Source organism: Marmota flaviventris, chromosome 2 (genome assembly GCF_047511675.1).
Source record: "Marmota flaviventris isolate mMarFla1 chromosome 2, mMarFla1.hap1, whole genome shotgun sequence".
In the NCBI taxonomy this organism is placed as follows: domain Eukaryota; kingdom Metazoa; phylum Chordata; class Mammalia; order Rodentia; family Sciuridae; genus Marmota; species Marmota flaviventris.
The window spans coordinates 148439245-148458960 of NC_092499.1; the positions used below are offsets into that span (position 1 = coordinate 148439245).

The 19716-nt window shown below is 36.4% G+C and overlaps 1 protein-coding gene across 1 annotated transcript in view; it reads right to left on the minus strand.

Moving 5' to 3' along the window:
* The window catches only part of Igf1r (insulin like growth factor 1 receptor), a 302570-nt gene that overhangs the window by 182688 nt on the left and 100166 nt on the right, over nucleotides 1-19716 (minus strand). The gene's annotated exons all lie outside the window — the stretch shown is intronic.

The following is a 19716-nucleotide window of genomic DNA, read 5'->3' on the forward strand; positions in this document are numbered from 1 at the left end:
TTTTCATTCTTTTCTCATTTCTAGCATTTTGAAACCAGTTATTTTTCATGGATTTGTTTTTTGAGGACTAAAAAGTTTGATTAATACATTTCTGTTTTGTTTTGTGGTTTTTTGTTAATTTAAAAAAATTTTACTTTATACATTTTCTCTATTTCCCTTGAATCTCTTTCTCTCTTCTCTTCTGCTAACAGCCAATCTCTATTGTTCTCTCTCACTCTTCCTATAATTTTTTACTTCTATCTTCTCTCCTCCTCCCTTAAAATCATTACATCCTACATCATTTCTGTTCTCTGCCTGTCCACCAATTGAAATTGTAAACCCTTTGCAAACTTACTGTTTTTATTGTAGGCAATAACTGATCATATCATTTGCTTATTAAGACAACCTTGTAGACGTCATAGCAGGAACTCTTTGGTTTAATGCTGTATATTGTTTGCATTGGTTGTTGTTATTATTTGTCTCCCTCTAGATGATGAAGTATTGGAAACCTTCAGGGACACTATAAGGCTACACAGTAGAAACTTGGTCTCAGGCCCATACTGTTATATGGGTAGACACACAAAATGAAAAAGGGAACAAATTACCACAAACAATCCAAGATAACAGAATCTATTGCCATCAGAGTAGAAGAAATGTTAGAGAAGAGTTTAGAATGTACATAACTAATCTACAATGTAACTAATTCTACAATGTAAGGAACCATATCAGAGAGAAAATAGAAGAATTGGAAAATAAAAGTGAAAACCAGCAAAGGGAGAAACTACATTAGAATAATAGTCAATCAAAGGAGGAACTAATTCTAATTAAAAACCAGAAATAAATCAAAATGGCAGGGAATAAAAATCAAACCTCAATAATAACATTGAATAAAAATGGCCTAAACTCATCAATCAAAAGATATAGACTGGTAGATTGGATTAAAAAACAAGACCCAACAATATGCTGTCTCCAAGAGACTCACTTCATAGGCAAAGACATCTACAGACTGAAGGAAAAAGGATGGGGAAAATCATATCATTCACATGGATCTCATAAATGAGCAAGGATTTCTGTCTTTGTACCAGATAAAGTAGACTTCAAGCCAAAGTTAATGAGAAGGGACAAAGAAGGACATTTCACATGGTTAAGGGATTGTATATCAACAAGACAGAATAATAGTAAATATTTACAAATCCTTCTCAATTTCAAAAAGCAAATAGAATACAACATAATAATACTAGGTGACTTTACCACACCTCTCACACCATTGATAGATCCTCCAAAAAAACCTAAATAAAGCAGTTTTGGAACTAAAAAATACAATTAATAATTTGAACTTAACAGACATATATAGAATATTTATTCCACCAATGACTGCATATGCTTTCTTCTCAGCAGCCCATGGATCCTTCTCTAAAATAGACCATATCTTAGGCTACAAAGCAACTCTTAGTAAATACAAAAAAGCAGAGATAATACTTTGCATTGTATCAGATAATAATAGAAAAAATTAGAAATCAATGAGAAAATAAAAAATAGAAGCCACTCCAAAGCCTGGAGATGAAATAATATATTATTGAATGACAAATGGATAGTAGAAGAAAACAGGGATGAAATTAAAAAATATTTAGAGGTAAATGAAAATGGCAATACAACATATCAAAATCTCTGGGTCACTATGAAGGCAGTGCTAAGAGGAAAGCTCATTGCATTAAGCTCACTCATTAAAAGAATAGAAAGTCAACAAATAAATACCCTAACATTATATCTCCCAAAGTCCTAGAAAAAGAAGAACAAATCAACACCAAAGGCAGAAGACAGGAAATAATGAAAATCAGAGCTGAAATCAATGGAATTGAAACAAGAGAAACAATCCAAAAAAAAAAAAAAGTCAACAAAAGAAAAATTTGGTTCTTTGAAAAAAATAAATAAAATCGATAAACCTTTAGCCAAGCTAACAAAGAGAAAAAACTTAATTAATAAAATTCATAATAAAAAAGGAAATACATAAAGACACTACTGAAAATACAGACAATAATCAGAAACTATTTTGAAAATTTATACTCCAATAAAATACTTGAATACATCAATAAATTTCTAGAGACATATGACCTAACCAAATTAAATCGAGAGGACAGAGAAAATTTAAACAGACCAATTTCAAGCAACGAAATCAAAAGCCTACCAAGAAAGAAAAGCCCAGGACCAGATGGATTCTCAGCTGAGTCCTAACAGACCTTCAAAGAACTAACACCAATACTTCTCAAATTATTCCATGAAATAGAAAAGGAGGGAATCCTTCCAAACTCATTCTATGAAGCTAATATCACCCTGATACCAAAACAAGACAAAGACACATCACATTCTAAATGGAGAAAAACTGAAAGCATTCCTTATAAAAACTGCAACAAGACAGGAGTGCCCTCTTTCACCACTTCTATTCCACATTGTCGTGCAAACTCTACCTAAAAAGAAAGGGATATGAGTAGGAAAAGAAGAGCTCAAACTCTCCCTATTTGCTGAAGACATAATTCTATATTTAGAAGATTAAAAAAACTCCACCAGAAAACTTCTAGAACTCATAAATGAATTCAGTAAAGTATAGGATATAAAATTAACATCCACAAATCAATTGCATTCCTATATATCAGTAGTGAATCAACTGAAAGAGAAATCAGGAAAACTATCCGATTCACAACAGCCTAAAAAAATAAACAAATAAAATACTTGGGAATCAATCTAGCAAAAGAAGTAAAAGATCTCTATAATGAAAACTACAGAACTCTAAAGAAAAAAAATGAAGAAAACCTTAGAAGATGGAAAGATCTCCCACGTTCTTGGATAGGAAGAATTAATAGTCAAAATGGCCACACTATCAAAAGTGCTATATAGATTTAATGCAATTCCTATTAAGGTTCTAATAACAATAGAAACAGAAAAAGCAGTAATGTAATTCACTTGGAAAAATAAAGGGTCCAAAATAGCCAAAGCAATCCTCAGCAAGAAAAGTGAAGCAAGAAGCACCACAATACCAGACCTTAAATCATATTATAGAACTAGAGTAACAAAAATGGCATAGTATTGGCACCAAAATAGACACAAAAACCTATGGTACAGAATAGAAGATACATAGACAAACCCACATAAATATAGCTACCTCATATTAGACAAAGGTGCCATAAACATACACTGGAGAAAAGATAGCCTCTTCAACCAATGGTGTTGGGAAAACACAATGGAATATTACTCAACTATCAAGAGAAATGAAAGTCTATCATTTGCCAGTAAATGGATGGAACTGGAGACTACTGTGCTAAGTAAAATAAGCCAATCCCAAAAAACCAAAGGCTAAAAGTTTTCCCTGATAGGTGATGCTGATTCACAATAGGGGTGGAGCTGGGGGTGGGGCTCACCAGATTAAACAGGGAAGAGTTGGGGGATGGGAATTGGAAAGACAGTATAATGAATCAGACTTAACTTTCCCATGTTCATATGTGAATATATGATCAGTGTAACCCCACATCATGTACAACTCACAAAAATGGGAAGTTATTCTCGGTGTATATATAATATGTCAAAATACATTCTACTGTCATGTGTAACTAAAAAGAACAAATTTTGTAAAGGTGGTGGGGAAGCCTGCTTCATGTTTTTAGAAACTCTGAGATTATTTCATGGATGTCATATGGTCACATCTTAAAGAAAAATTCACATGGTTAGTTTAAGCAAAATTCTGTTTATTCACAGTTTGGGGGTCTCACCAGAGATGATTCCCAGTGTGTATATGGGAACAGAAGTGATGTACTTATTCTCTTTTGAGCTCAGCTGTGCAAACTGGTCTTTCCTCATCTCAACTGCTCTACACACACCACTAGAGGGGGAACACTTAAGCTATTCTCATGCTGTTAAAAAAATAAATGCCTTCCTGCAATTTTTTTTTTTTTTAATTGTCAGTAGAGTAAGAGATGGAAGGAGGAAGACAGAGAGGAAGGGAAAATCAGCTTTAACATCAGAAACTTGATAAGTGTGGTGCTGGTAAACAAAGAACACTCTGGACTTTGTAACAATTGCCAGTAATGAAACAAATAAGCCCACAACCCAAGATTAACCTTGATCTTAATTTTTTTTAATCTTTTTTTTTTTGGTGGGGTTCTTTTTTTTTTTTTTTGTCTTTTTTGGTACTGGGGGCGAACCCAGGACTTTGTGAATGCAAGGCAGACGCTTTGCCACTGAGCTACATACCATCCCTTTGATCTTAATTTTTTTTTCCTTTCCTTTATCATCAATGTTCAAATTTCTAGCATAAGTCCTTGCTGATTCACAGATGAACTGCAGCAGGAAACTCAAGCCCTGATCTATGGTTTCCAAGGTACATGAGGCCCCATAGTCAATCTCACTGTAGGAACATCCTGACTCAGATCAACTGCCCATCTTCAACATCACATTTCTAGGCTTCATTAAATATAAAACTCTGACTTATTCCTTAAATCCCTATTCTTCTCCTCTTTCCTCATCAAATATACATGCCTGTGTCAGCACTACACCTACACAAGTTTATTCTATTCATATAAATTCAGAAACCCCTATGAAACAATAGACCATGAAGACAGAGACAGGACAAGACTGGTGCACAAAAAGGAAGAGACTAGGAGAATGGTGTACAGGGGGAAAAAAAATCTCAGAAGTTCTAATAAACACAATTCTCCAGAGAACTAAATACCATACAGGACAGCTGGAACAACAAGGTATGTATGTGAGTCATCCTTCTGATCTCCACACTGGGCATGTGGATGGAAGGATGAACAGATGGATGGACTACACACACATGGGGACACAACTGACTCCCCACTCTGGGGACCCCATCAAATTGCAAGTTACACTTAATCACACAATGATGATCTGAAGTTTATCAACAATGCCCAAAGCTTCATCCACAGAATTAAGTCATGAAAAACCATTCTCCAACTTTACACATTCCAATACAGTGCCCAGGGGTCAAGGATGACACACTGGGATCTTACTGACTGGGATTTCCAAGGCTTAGAGGCCAGAAATCTCTTTGAAAATGTAAGAGCACCTGGTAACCCTCTTGTCTCCAAAACATGCAAACAGTCAAATCTGACACAACTGTGAGGGACATCCTGAAACTATCCCTGGACTCCTCTGTTCAAAGGTCTTTGGGATAAAACTCTATGCCCAAATCTATCTCTTCCCCCTAATTTTTAATCCCAGAAGAGACAACCCACCAGCCCATGGCACCACTCATCATCACCTCCAAACTTGGAAGTCACACTGACATGGTGGAGATCCAGGACTCCACAGAACAAAGGAATTCTAAGGTTCCTGGACAATGAGCAGAACCAAGCAGAACTGGGAGGGAAGGGACAGAAGAGTTAGTGACTGCTGACTGTTGATAGCTAGAGGCTGATTTGCACCCAGAGATCTACTGAGCACAGGAGGCAACCCAAGACCGCAAAGAGAGGCAGAGATAAAGAAAGGAGATTAGCCCTTCTGGGAATAATCCACCAGACGGATAGGGATAGAACATCTCAAAAAAAATTTTTTTGCCTCGAAAAACCTTTGAGCATGTGCCATGTACAAGTTAAAAAATAAAAAGGAAGGGGGAAAAAAAAGACAAAATAGTTAAGGGTGATGAATGTAACACAGTGCTACTATTGGCATACTTGAAAAAGGTAGAATAGAATTATAAATTCTCAGGCAAAATGAAACAGAAAATAACCATATCAGCAATGTCTACATGAAAGCGCCAATAAGGCCCCTTCACATCCTGGTCTAATTAAACCTTTTTCACAAACACCAGCAATCAATATAAAAAAAAAAATTTCTTATTCAATTTGGGCTTATTGGTTTAATTACTGGGATTACAACCTGCTGTGATTTGGAGAACATCTGATCTATTTGAATATACTTCTTACCAAGTCTTAGAAAGAAATGATGACTGTGTTCTTATTTTCCCTGTTTCTGCATAGCACTGTTGCTAGACCAAGGGCTTACAAGACCCCTGGGAACAGGCCAGTGCATATAGTACCATTGAATTTTTACAGAAAAGACTAAGAAAGCAAGTAGAAAAGACATTCATTTTTGAACACTTTAGACCACTCATTAGAGCAAAAATAGGTAAGTTTGCTTAAGGGCTTAAGTGATTTAAGTGACAACATGCAAAAATGTATTGCTTCATGAGTAGGTCAGCCACAAGATGCACAACAGAGAAATGCTAGTCTTTGATGCTGTTTGCTTACAAAGAAAATATGAAGAATATTCCTGTTGAAGAATTTTCACAAAACTGAGAGAAATATGTATGTAAACACTTTAAATTGTTGCTTTTATTTTGATATATAGAGTCTGTAGCAAAAGAGTTAAAATCACAGGATAGGTCATATAACCTGTTTTTTTTTTTTTTTGGCAACCAACATTAAAGGGGTTCATATTCACATTATCCAAATGTATTAATATGTAAGCTCTAAGGGGCCAGGGTTGTGCACTTTTACTTTAAAACTTGATCCCTCTTAAACAATGCCACAGTGTAGAAATTGGCATCAACGACTATTTTCCTCAGAGAGATTCTGTATCAATGGAAATCCAAGGTACATTAAAAAAAAAAAGTTAAAGACCAGCAGGGTGATGCACACTTCTGTAGTCCCAGCTACTGGGGAGATTGACACAGGAGGATTTGAGCACAGGAGTTCAAGGCCAGCATGAACCTGGGCAACACAGTGAGACACCCATCTTAAAAAAATAAAACAGTGCAGAAGGTATGAGGAGATGTCAGCCCAATTTCCTGGACACACAATTTCACCAAATTAACTGAAGAATGGTGTGTGAGGGAAGGACTTGTGAAGAAGGGTTTTTCATTTGGCAAGAGACATAGAGGGAGTCAACCATTTCCTCTAGCAATTTAGTTTACTAACTCACAACATCTGTCAGTCGTCTCATCACCCAGAATCTTACCTCATTTCTAGAAAGCACACAGGTCTGAGTGGCAGTCTGCAGAATGCTGAATTCTGGTAATTTCTGTTATTTAGCAACATCTCAGGAAAATACCACCCCCCATGTGAAGACACAAATATTCAAACAATGTTAAAGATATGACTTGGGAGGTAAGACATAGTGTTCCCACCTCTTCTGTATCCTAACAGCACCAGCGGGAAGCAAAACCCTCTACCTGCCAGGGACATTGTGCCCACTGGCAGAGGAAACAAAACAGACTAAGTGGAAAGTTTTGTGCTCTCTATCCCTGTAACATCCTATTTTAACCAAGAACCATGGAATTTAGTATATTCTATCACTTCTTAAAAACATATCAAGATAAAAACCTATGGATAAGATCATCGCATTTGCCCATTATTGAATATTGACAATAAAAATATTTTCTGGGATATTCAAAACTGATAAAACCCATTATATTTTTTAAAAAGTTTTTTTTTGTTGTTGTTTGTGTTTTGTACTGAGAATCAAACCCAGAGGATGCTTTACCAATGAACTACATTTTCAACCATTTTTTAGACAAGGTCTTGCTAAATTGCTGGGGTTAGCCTTAAACTTGTGATCCTCCTGCCTCAGGCAACGTACCACCATGCCCAGCTCAGAAAAAATATTTCATCTAGCCTATGAAAAATGATGACACTGAGGCGGTTCATCCTGCAGTTCACTGATTAGGAAATAACATGAAGGACCTAATAGATGCATGTAAAAAGTAACTATTTATAACTAATGATCCAGAGAGTACAAAGAAAATAAGTGAATATCAACCATGTGAAAATCCTAGCTGGGTTTCTAACAGCTCAAAAGGCATGAATGGGAGAATAGGCAACTAACTAGGGTAGAAGGGGTTGAGGGTATGCTGGCGGGGGCCTCACTCTGATCATGCAGCCCTGAGATACTGTACCTGGCTAGATCTGCTGGAGTTTTTCTACAAACAGATTTATCTATTTGTCACTTGAGAAGTAACCCCCTGTTGAGACTTTTCACAGTAACTTGAATTAACAAAGTAACTGACTTAGTACAGAATTATAGGTACAAGATGATCATGACAAAACAGCTTAAGGTGATATTGTTAATGCCTTCATTAATAATCAAGATGTTTGCTTCCTACCACCCACAATAGCTGTACCAACTTTGGCAGAGATTAACACTACAAGATGTTTTTAAAAAGACTAAAAAGGAACCACTGGGATACAAAGATGGGTCCCTACAAATTCAAAGTTAAATAATTAAAAAACACATTTTGGGCTGGGGATATAGCTCAGTTTTTAGAGTGCTTGCCTTGTATACATAAGGCCCTGGTTCAATCCCCAGCACCACACCAAAAAAAAAAAAAAAAAAAAAAAAAAAAAAATCACAATTTTCAGTCTCCACTCAAATCGTTCTGATATATTAACAATGGCAAGCCCACTGCTGAATTATTATATCAAAAAGAGTATTATTTACCTTGTTCAAAGAAATTGAAGCTCAAAGACATTAAACAGCTTTTTCAATGTATCCCATCTGGGAAATATCTACCACTGAAACCAGTGTTCCTTATACAGTACTGCAAGGCTGAAGTATACGGCAATTTTATACATGGAGCCAAAAGTACTAATGGCTGTAACTCTCTGTCTCTCTCAATCTGCTGACAGCAAATTTATTTTTAATCAAAGGTCAGGCTTTGTCTTGAGGTTTCTCAGTGCTACAGGAGACTCTTGTCCACACCCATTGTCAGAAATTAGATTTTTCATGGTTCTCAAATCTGTTCTGTGCACAAAAACCTAAAAGTTACAAGTGCATTCTTGTGTAATAAAAATGCAGCGTGGGTATACTTAACTTCCAACCATTAAGTATATAATTTTATGTCACACATAAATACACACACACACACATACCCCACATACAAAAAGACAAAAATAAGGAATGGCTTTGATATATGGAATATAATGGTTACTTTTCAATCTTTCAATGGATCAAAATTCTCATTGTTACCATTCATAAAATTAGAATTTTCAGATTACCTACTTCATCCTCATTTTGTTAAAGTGTAAATCCAATAAGCAGAAAACTCAGGAAAAGTGGGAGTGGGAATCAAAACAAAGATAACTAGAAATGGGAACTTGTGCTCAGTAAAACCAAGTGGGAGAGCAAAGGCATTTCCAGGGATCGGGAAAGTCTGTTTGGATTAAATTCATCACTTGGATGATGGACAGCTTATTATTATTGAATTTATTTAAGCCTCAGAATTAATGAATGAGGGGAATTCTGGTTCAGTGGGAAAACCCTTCAGGGATACCCCTAATAACTACAGAATGAAGTATACTTGCATGGCTCCCAAAGTGCTCTGCATCCTTGCAGTCCAGTCTCACTTTCCATCCCTGCTCTTTCCCTGATGTTGCCTCCAGTCCTGCAAGTTACACAGAACACTGTCCTCCTCCTGCACTGGTCCAGATCCCCAGCAAAATTTAGGCAGGTTCCACAGGCGCCACTGCAGAATACTGGAAGCCCTTGCTCTCCAATGTGTCATCAGCAGGCCCATCATGTGGCACCCATCACTAGCACAGCATCATTTACTCATTTGTCCTCTCCCCACTGGATTATGAATGTCTTGAGAATGGTCCTTGAAAGGAGAGCCTTGGAATACAGCTGAGTTGAGAAAGAGTTAGCTGTCCAAGCAAGGGAGGTGAATGCCTACAATGCTAGATGAAGTATTGCGAAGAATCTAGTAATTATTCTTTTTAAAATACATTCATTTCTTTTTAAAAAATATTTTTTAAGTGTTGATGGACCTTTATTTTATTCATTTATTTATATGTGGTGCTGAGAATTGAACCCAGTGCCTCACAGATGTGAGGCAAGCACTCTACCACTGAGCCACAACCCCAGCCCCTAAAATACATTCATTTCTATGGTTAGCATCCATCTCACCATATCTCTAGATAAAAAGTGTTGGCATGATTGCTGGACTTCAAAGAGAAAAGGGGAAAAACAAGGAGGTTAATCACACACTAACCTAGAACGTATCCTAGAACAAAGATTGTGATATCTGAAGTCCTGGATTTATGTAATAAAAAGCAAATCTTTTGGATAAACAAAATGTGGTATATCCACACAATGGAATATTACTCAGTCACGAAAAGGGATTAAGTACCCATACATGCTATGAAACAAACCTTGAAAACTTTGTATTAGGCAAAAGAAATCAGACATATTTTGTAAATGCATTCATATAAAACATCCAAAATAGGTGGTTGAATCTACAGAGACAGACTACAGATTGGTGGTTGTCAGGGACTGAAAGGAAGGGGGAATAGGTAGAGACTACAGAGAGGGGACAGGATTTCCTTTTGGGATGATGAAAATATTTATAGAGACAGATGGTGGTTGCACAGTAGTGTGACTATATTAAATTTCACTGAATTGTCCACTTTTAAATGGGCTGGTTTTATGTTACATGGACTTTACCTTAACAAAAAATTAAAAATACAAATCCACCATACACATCAGAAAGAAAGTCTAAAACAGATTTCCAATGCTCTGGACACATATGGGCCCAAAATAGAGCCAGAAATAGAATATTGTAAGTAATTATTATTTGAACACTTAGTATCATTAGGAAAAAAAAACTATAAAGTTTTTAAATGGTTTAGTATTTTCTGATATCCTACTATCTCTGAAAACTCTTCTCAATATTTATAAAGTGTTCCCATTCCCTATGCTGAAGTCTTCTTTTTATAATGAAATCTAATTTCTCTATTGGGTAAAAATCCCTGACATTCTTCCACATGTAATTTCTTTGCTGTAAATAGTACACCAACAATCTATGTGTGTTACTCATGAAGGCTCATGATTTTAGCACGTGAATAATTTATTGTACTTCAAAACATTCTGCTTTTCTTGTCTTGTGACAAAGGTAGTATAACAAAAAAAAACTACACAGAAAAAAACCTGCTAAAACTCATTTATGAATATACCTCCATTCCATTAAAAGTTACATTTTAGGTGACTTTTTGCTGGTTAATAAGGAGAAAAGTTATATTGCAGTAAAAACACAAAAGCCTCGAGTAATTAAAATCTCTACTAAGTAATGAAAAGCTAATCCTGTAGTGAAGAGGTGTGGGCTGAAGGAAGAAGGGGTGTTAAATATGCAAATGGAGTGTCTATTTATTGCTAATGCAGCCCTACAAGAACAAATCAGATGCAATGCACCAAGTGTTCTCATCAACATTTGCTTTCTCCAGAAAAATGGAAAAGCTAAACCCACCTGGCTCATACAAGGCACAGGGCTGCTCCCAAGTACCCAGGATGGGGAAAAATGCTCTAGAAACACAAACACCACCATTTTGTTAGAAGTGTAAGGCATTTGCAGCCACCTGTGACAACTCACCAACCTGAAAACACAGAAAAGAGAGGTGGGCCTTATCTAAACAGGGTCTCAAGTCTCACAAAGCCACTTGGTCTAGTTGTAGTAAGTAAACCTTGTTTAAGATTACAACTTGGATGAGAGTAGGATCCCTAAAGAGCCTTCCTAGGGTCCTCAGGATGCTGCATATTAATATGGTTTATGCTGCCTCACAAAGAAAGGTGACAGGAAAGATGGGAAAGTTACTAGTTCCACACCAGAAAAAATGAACAATTCTTTGTTCTTAAAAGAGAAAAAAGGGGGAAAAAAAGGGGGAAGTCTCACCATTTCAATTATACAATGTACAAAATCAAACTAAGGCCCTGAGGATCCTGTGCAACCCCCTTCATATCTTAAAGACCACCAGCAAATATTTTTTTTCTTGTCTTTTTTTTTGTATGGAGGATTGAACCCAGGGAAGCTTAACCATTGAGCTACATCCCCAGCTCTTTCTTTATAATTTATTTAGAGACAGGGTCTTGCTGAGTTGCTAAGTGCTTTGCTAAGTTTCTGAGGTTGGCTTTGAACTCATGATTCTCCTGCCTCAGCCTTCCGAGCTGCTAGGATTACAGGTGTGCGCCACCATGCTTGGCACCACCAAATATTGAGCAAACAAAGTTGAAGGACACAAACCGATGGAGAAAAACAAAGCTGGACCAGAAAAAAAAAAAAATCTTTCCCGAGTTAGACTATGTATGATGAATACCATATACAATGTCAATATTAAATAAGAGCCTAGCACAACTTCATTTATATACATTGCAATGTTTTAATTTTCTCTTAAAGTTTTCTTTATCCTTTATATTTAGTTTACATATTTGGATGCATACAATTTGTTTGAAATAATAGAATCACAGGGTTCAAAATCAAAAGATATTTATGTAAGAAGTAACAACTTTAATCAATTTCTTGCATATTCTTCTGATCTTTTTATGCAAATTAATGGTCACCATCTTATTCCACTTTCTGCTGCTATAAGTGAATATCACAAACTTGGTAATTTATGCAGTTTCCTTGACTCATGGTTCTGGAGGCTAGGAAGCCTAAGAGCATGGCACCCGCATCTGGTAAGGGCCTTGTTGCTACATTAGGACTGGCTGAGAGAATCACACAGCATGATAGAACAAGTGTGCTAGTTGGAGTCTCTCTTCCTCTTCTTATAAAGCCACTAATGCCATCATGGGACCCCACCCTCATGACTCATCTAATCCTAATTACCTCCCCAAAGTCCCATCTCCAATTATCATCAACATATGAATTTGGGGATTAAGTTTCGAACACATTAACTTTTGGGGAGCACATTCGAGCCCTAACAGTCACTCTACACATGCAGGAATTAATATTGTCAGAACAAGTTAAGTTGCATCATTGTAAGAGGTGGGGAAATGAATACTGCAGTCTCTATATGCAAAGGCCCTACACATAGTGTCTATATTAAAGGTCCCTGTGTATCATCTATGTTCCAAGACATGAAATAAATATGAGATGGCAAGATGGGTAGATGAAACAGATAAAGAGCAATAAAGGGCTGGTGTGTAATTAAGACACAAGATTTGCCTGTTTCTCCCAGTAGACCCAAAGCCAAGAACAGTAAACCTGTTCATCACTGTACTCCTCCATACTAGCACAGTGCATGACAGGTAACAGGTGGCCAATAAATGTTCACTGAAAGAATGTATCTACCAATGCTACATCATGGGGGAGGGATTTGGAGATACCCATGGAAGAAAAGAAAGCCTCTTCTTGTAGGGGCAAAGGTTTAAGCATAGGAATAAGGCTCTGCTCGACAGAAAGATCTGCTTCAACCCTGAGTAGAAGTGATATGCTCCCACAGAGGTATACATGTTTTCACATGGCTTTTCTTAGCCTGGGAAGAGTATAGGTGTCCTAATGTCATACCTAGAGCTCGGGTAGACTCAATCAGTAGCCAGTCTTGGACAAACTATGAAGTTTAACCTTTGTCACTGTCCTCTGTGAACTGTTACATGGAAATCATTTCCCCACCTTCCAAATGCTACTCTTTTCATATTCATCCCTTCTTCCTCCCTCTAATGACTTTGTAGAGCTTTCTTCATTTTCACTGTGCCTCTGTATCATTTTCTCTTTCTTTCTTTCTCTCTACCTGTCCCTGAAATTCATGTAGGACCCTGCAAGATCTCAAGGGCTATGCAATAACAGACAGCACTGACATTATAAGCATCAGTGATGTGTCTTCATGAAACAAGCCATCAAAGATAACACCAGTGAATAACTGAAGTGTACCAAGTGCCCCACTGTACCCTTGCAGATGCTCTCAAGGGAAAACCCAGGCTCACCTGAGACACAATGCTATAGAGTCCCTATAATATGGCTGCTCACCCATATACTTAGCACAGAGGCCAGGCAGTATTTAGGCCCAGACTCTAACAAGAGGGTCAGGATCCATACAACCCTGTGAAACTCATCTCTGGTTCTTTTACATTTGACAAGAAGCTGTTCAAAATATGTCAGTTTTAAGTGCTTTAATAAAGTAGGCCTCAAAAAACAAATAAAGAGTTGAACGATAGTTCCCTTCCCCTTTTTAATCACTGGAGTGTTCTTTGTTTGGTTTGTTTCAAAGAATGGGTAATCAGAAAGCACAAGAAATATGCCTTCTTATATAATACTCTCAAACTGGGCAGTGACTTGGAGTTCCCAAAACAGAATCTCCATTTTGCCAAAAAAGAAGATTCCCTAAAACCTCCTACATGGAAACAGAGCTGGACTAGACATACTCCAGTCATCAGAAGTGATGCTGATGTGGCCTCCCTCTCCAGACCAAGACAGCCGGTGGCAGACACCCCAGGGCAGAAGCCAGCATGCATACACCTCCGCAACGCCACAGCAGCATGCACTCAGCTCAGCTGGAGACACACAAGTACCCACGTAAATGGTCAAAGTGTTCAAGACTCACAGTAAATAATGGCACTTATATTACAGCTATCGTTATAAAGATCTGTAACACTTCAAGAGACCATTATGGGACTATTAAAAAGATTTTGCATTCAATTTTCAAGATGGCTTAGGCAGAATGCCATCACTACAGTAATTGCTTTATTTATCACTATGTAAACGGACTCTAATGCTTCATTAAAAAAGAGAAAAATGATGGTGCTCTGGTGCAACAGCCAAGCAAAACACTGTGGCAAAGGCAGTGGCCCCATCAGCAAATACTGGCCATCATGAATAAGAAGTTAAGTCTCAAAGTGCCTTGGGATGACAGGTGACTGGACCACTGGAGGAATTAAAAGGTAGCAAGGTTAAGTAACTCTGCAAGACAAACTATGTTTGAACCTCAGATGGCCACACAATTCTTTCATTAAGAGTTTGCAAGCATTAACTTTTAAATCTGATATACATAGATATCTTAAAACATATGCAATATAAACTATAAATGTCTTTAAAATACTCAACTGTATCCAACATATTGCCCCAGATTCCTAAGAACCTCAAAATAAAAGTCTTCCTCTACTCAGCACATAAGTGGTTAAGAAATCTTCTGACATATGTGCATAGCAACAATTTCCAGGTCCTTACTTGTGTTGGCAATTTTGCAAGGACATGGAGTTATTTCTATAGTACCTTGCTGCAATAATACATATGTTCAACAAATGGGCCCCAGGGTGGGGGTAGGTTCTTCTCCTATAATACACAAGATATTTGCCACATGAGATCAAGTCATAAAGGTAGTTTGCGACTTACATCCTGAGACACTGAAAAATGGGAAAATGTACTAAATAATTCCAAAGATAAGACTGTCATTAAAATTAAGAGTGAGCATGCATGTGCTTAGCCTAATGCTGCAGTCCTTTCTGGGGTATCCCAGTACCACCTTATATAAACAGACTGTGAATATAAGCCACAAACACCTGCACTGAGGTGCCGACAATAACACCCTCCAATTTGGCTAAGCTGGTTAAGCATTTTGCCCCACATTTTCCAGCTTTGAAGTGAGGAAATGCGACTTCTCCCTGTGTATGTGTGTGTGTGTACTCACTTACAGACATATAATGGAAGTTATTTTAAAAGATTATTCCATTGATAGAAGTATTATTCTCTATACTGACTGATGTTGGAGTGTAGGGAAGGGTGCTAAGGATAAGGGTAAGAAGCGGAGTCCTTTTTTTAGAAGAAACAGACCATATTATGCTGTGTAAGTATTATAATTTCCCTTTGTTAGGTTAAGGGCAATTTTTCCCCATCAATCTATCATCACTTTTGGTGCTATTTCGAAAGGTAGATATGCATACTATTTTTTTTCCCTATCTCCATCCCATAGTACAGAAAATAAAAATTCATTCTAATAAACGCTTTATGGGGAGAATGGTGGCCTATTTGGTCCTGGCTCCCATCTAGTCCCCTCTCTAGAGTAACAAGGATGACAAATTAAAGTTCTTAACACACAGTGTATGTGGTGGCAGGGATTCCAAATTTCTGAGCATTACCAATGCTCCATGGTTAATGGATCTGATGATAGTCCATCTGAAGGGAAGGCAGCTTTGGATTCTGGTCATTCTGCTAACATAGCTGATTCCAAAGGGAAGGGGTTTTGGTGGAAGGTGGAATAGTTCCCAAGCCTCATGAATCAAAAAGCCTGGGAACACAGCAACTTAGCAGTAGGGTATCCATTTCCTGGCCTGTCACCTACCACCTGCTAGTCATTATCTCCTATGACCTGCATGACTGCTGCAGGCAGCCACCAGCAGGCCACCACCCACTGAGGATGATACAGGAGCCTGAGGGAGGGCACACTGCTGAATTGCAGCAGGTTTTACTCACTGAAGAAGGACCAACATGAACAGTAAAGTAATAACACACACAGAAGTGTAATGGAGCCCACAAACTTTCTGACATTTTTACATTTTAAAAATTTTAAATTGAGCAGTACATATCTATTACTCTAGAGTACTGAATTAATGTTCTGAAGGATTAAGGAGACGAATTGTGACATCAAAGAGCAAGGAACAAGAATAAGGGATTCAAGCAAAAGACTCTCTTGGAGAAAAGATCCAAGGTGTGAGTCATGGGAAGGGCAGAAAAATGGGTAAATGAATGCACATCTTGGTGGTAGAACCTGTGAGCATGTTGCTGTAGCAGAATTAGAAATCACACCTTCCAATTAACAAGGGAATTATTAAATTAACATGAGGACTGAGAAAAATAAAACAAAGTAAAATACATGGCAGCCAAAGAGAAGACAAAAGAAATACAACAAAATGTATCCATTGTCAAGCAAACAGAGTTCAGCAGGATTTCCCTGTTGAAGGACAAAATTGTCAAACTGAGTTCTAAAAATCCAGCTCTTTTAAAAAACAAACCTGTAACCTACCCAAATCAAAGTGGCAGTTTAAAAATGAAGAGCTGAAGAAAGTTATATCAAGCAAAGGCAAATAAAAAGAAAGTAAAGGTGGTCATTTTAAAATCAAACCAAAAACTGAAGGTTAGAAGTGTTAAGCTAGACAAAAAGGGATATTACACATAATAAATGCAGAACCTGAGAATATAAAGATTACATGTTCCTGTATCAACCAAATGGCAGGTGAATCCTGTAAGTAAAAAGAAATGAGAGTTTAAAAATTACAAAATACCTTAATATACCTTTTACTTTTTAAAAAATTCTTTTAAAAAATATTTATTTTTTAGCTATAGGTGGACACAATATCTTTATTTTACATTTACGTGGTGTTGAGGATAGAACCCAGTGCCTCATGCATGCTAGGAGTGCTCCACCTCTGAGCCATATCCCCAGTCCCATGCCTTTCACTTTGACAGCTAAAAACACACATGAATTTGTACGATCTGAATATAACAATCCATAATTCTGACTTACTAAATATAGAAAATGAAACCTCTATATTTTACAAAGGATATAAGTCTCAATGGAAGACTGAAAATTAACCATTTACTCAGACAAGTAAACCTTAACAAGTCTCTATCTTGAGATTGATTTCAGAGCTGCATTCATAGACCATAACAAAATATCAAAAGATAATAAGCTAAAGAAAAATGCAGTGACATACTTCTAAATAATAATCAAAGGTCAAATAAATAATTTAATTGCAAACCATCTAGAAAATAACACAAAGAAGATCAATCATCTAAAGCCAAACATGCATAATCTAAAGCTGTTCTTAAAGAAAATGTAAGGCCTTAAATGTCATTATTTTAAGAAGATCAGAAAGCAAGTAAGACAGGCATTCAACTTAATAAACTTAAGTCAAATGGAACAGAAACATGGGTTAATAAAAGTTTACTGAGATTATTTTTTAAAAGATTTATAATTCTTTAAAAGTTTTTTGAAGAAAATAAAATATATAAATCTCTAACAAGCATCACTTAAAAAAGCAAAAATGTCTCGGTAATGAGTTAATTACTACTATGTATACCAAAGGTATAATAGTATTATATAAATTCTGTGCAATAATCCTAAATTTTAGACAAATTAAATGATCTTCCAGCAAGTACAAAATATCAAAACTCGGAAAAAAATTAAAAGAGCTGAACAGAACAACTAACCTATTCTGAAGGATACTTTCTTTAAATGGGATTAGGGTGGGGGGTCTCCAATTCCAGGTTGCTTTCTGTTTATTTTAAAATTTGAAAACTAAATATTTCCTACATTATGTAAATGCATCAAGACTCTTAAAAAAAAGATGAAAATTTTCTCATGTCATATAAAAAATATGCTCCTAATAACAATACCTTAGACACTACAAATAAAGAAAAAAACTAAAGACCTGTCTCAAGATTGCAGTTTATAAAACATTAAATATTAGCAAATAAAATTTAGCAACATATCAAAAATACTGTACCATAAAAAATTAGGGTTTATTCCAGGAATGCAAATATGATTCAGAATTAGGAAATCTAACCAACACAATTTATGACACTACAAAATAAAGGCAAAAGCTCACAATTACATCACACCAAAAAGGCATTTAATAAAAGTCAACAACCTCTTCCAATAAAAATTAAACACTAATGGAGATCTACAACTTTAACATGATGAATTATTTTTACCAAAACTTAACAAGAATATTCATTGCTCAAACACTGAAACATTTTTCTTTAAATTAGTAACATAGCAGTTCCCTTTTCTATAGAAACCAAAGTACCAGGAAACAAACAAGGATGAATATATACATGTATACAAGCAAATTTACTATTACCTTGTTTTAGTATCTAAAGAAAACACAGAAAGGAAAAGAAAAAAAAAATTAGCATGATTTTCCATCAACACAGGATGGATAAAAATGGATATTTTGAAGTGCTATAATTTTCACTTTTATTGCAATATCTGCAGTTATTTAAAGTGGTATCCATATACTAAGAAAAATAAAAATGCTAAAAAATACACAGCGAATATTCTTTATATTAATAGAAGATCTCATTTTTTAAAAAACTAAAACCATATTGGATGCATATATTTTTATATTTCTAGGGAAAGAATGGAGACTATGGTGGAGATTAAATTTTCCATCAAATTGCATTTTTTTAAATTTTTAATTGTAAATGGAAACTACACCTTTATTTATGTATTTTTTTATGTGGTGCTGCAGTTCGAACACAGGGCCTCACAATAAGCTAAAACTCCAGCCCTAATTGCATTTTAATCGTTTTTATTTTAATGATAATCTTAAAGAGACTAGATAGACAGGTACAGATACAGATATGTTTATTTTGATGATACAAAGGATCTCCCAAACATACAAAATGTAGAAAATAATTTTTCTCTGTGTTACTATTTCTTGGGAAGATAGGAAGAAAGTACACTGCTGCAGCTAGCTTCAGATAACTGAGATTTGAATACTAACTTCAAGCCCCTTAAACTCTAGAAGCCCCTGCTTCTCCATCTGTGAAAGGAGATATAATTCCCCATTAAATGTTAGCAGGATTGAGTGTTTACACCTAGCCCTGAAGGAGAGTCATTACTAGTATCCTTTTATTATTAGTCCATTACTCTCAAAAAGGAAGACAGAAAAAAAGGTCAAAACTGTCCTTCCTGAGCATTTCCAGGGGCTGCTGGCATCACCTAAATCCATGGCTCAATTACTTCTGAATTCTGTTTTGTGGGATTCCTTTTCAAAGTCACTGCATCAAAAGGTGAACTGAAAACATTGGTGGTCTTCAGCTGTCACATGGAGAGCTTATAGCAGCCATGCCAATCCACTTCTCAATTGCTATTTTAAAAGCAGCAGTTTCTCTCAAATACTCTCAGGCAGAAAGCTGGCAGGGGCTAGGGATTTCCTGGAGTTTCCTTAAGACTCTTCTGGACAATGAGAAAGGACAAAGGAAGCACCAACAGAGCCCTCTACTTCTAAATCCTCAGGTCC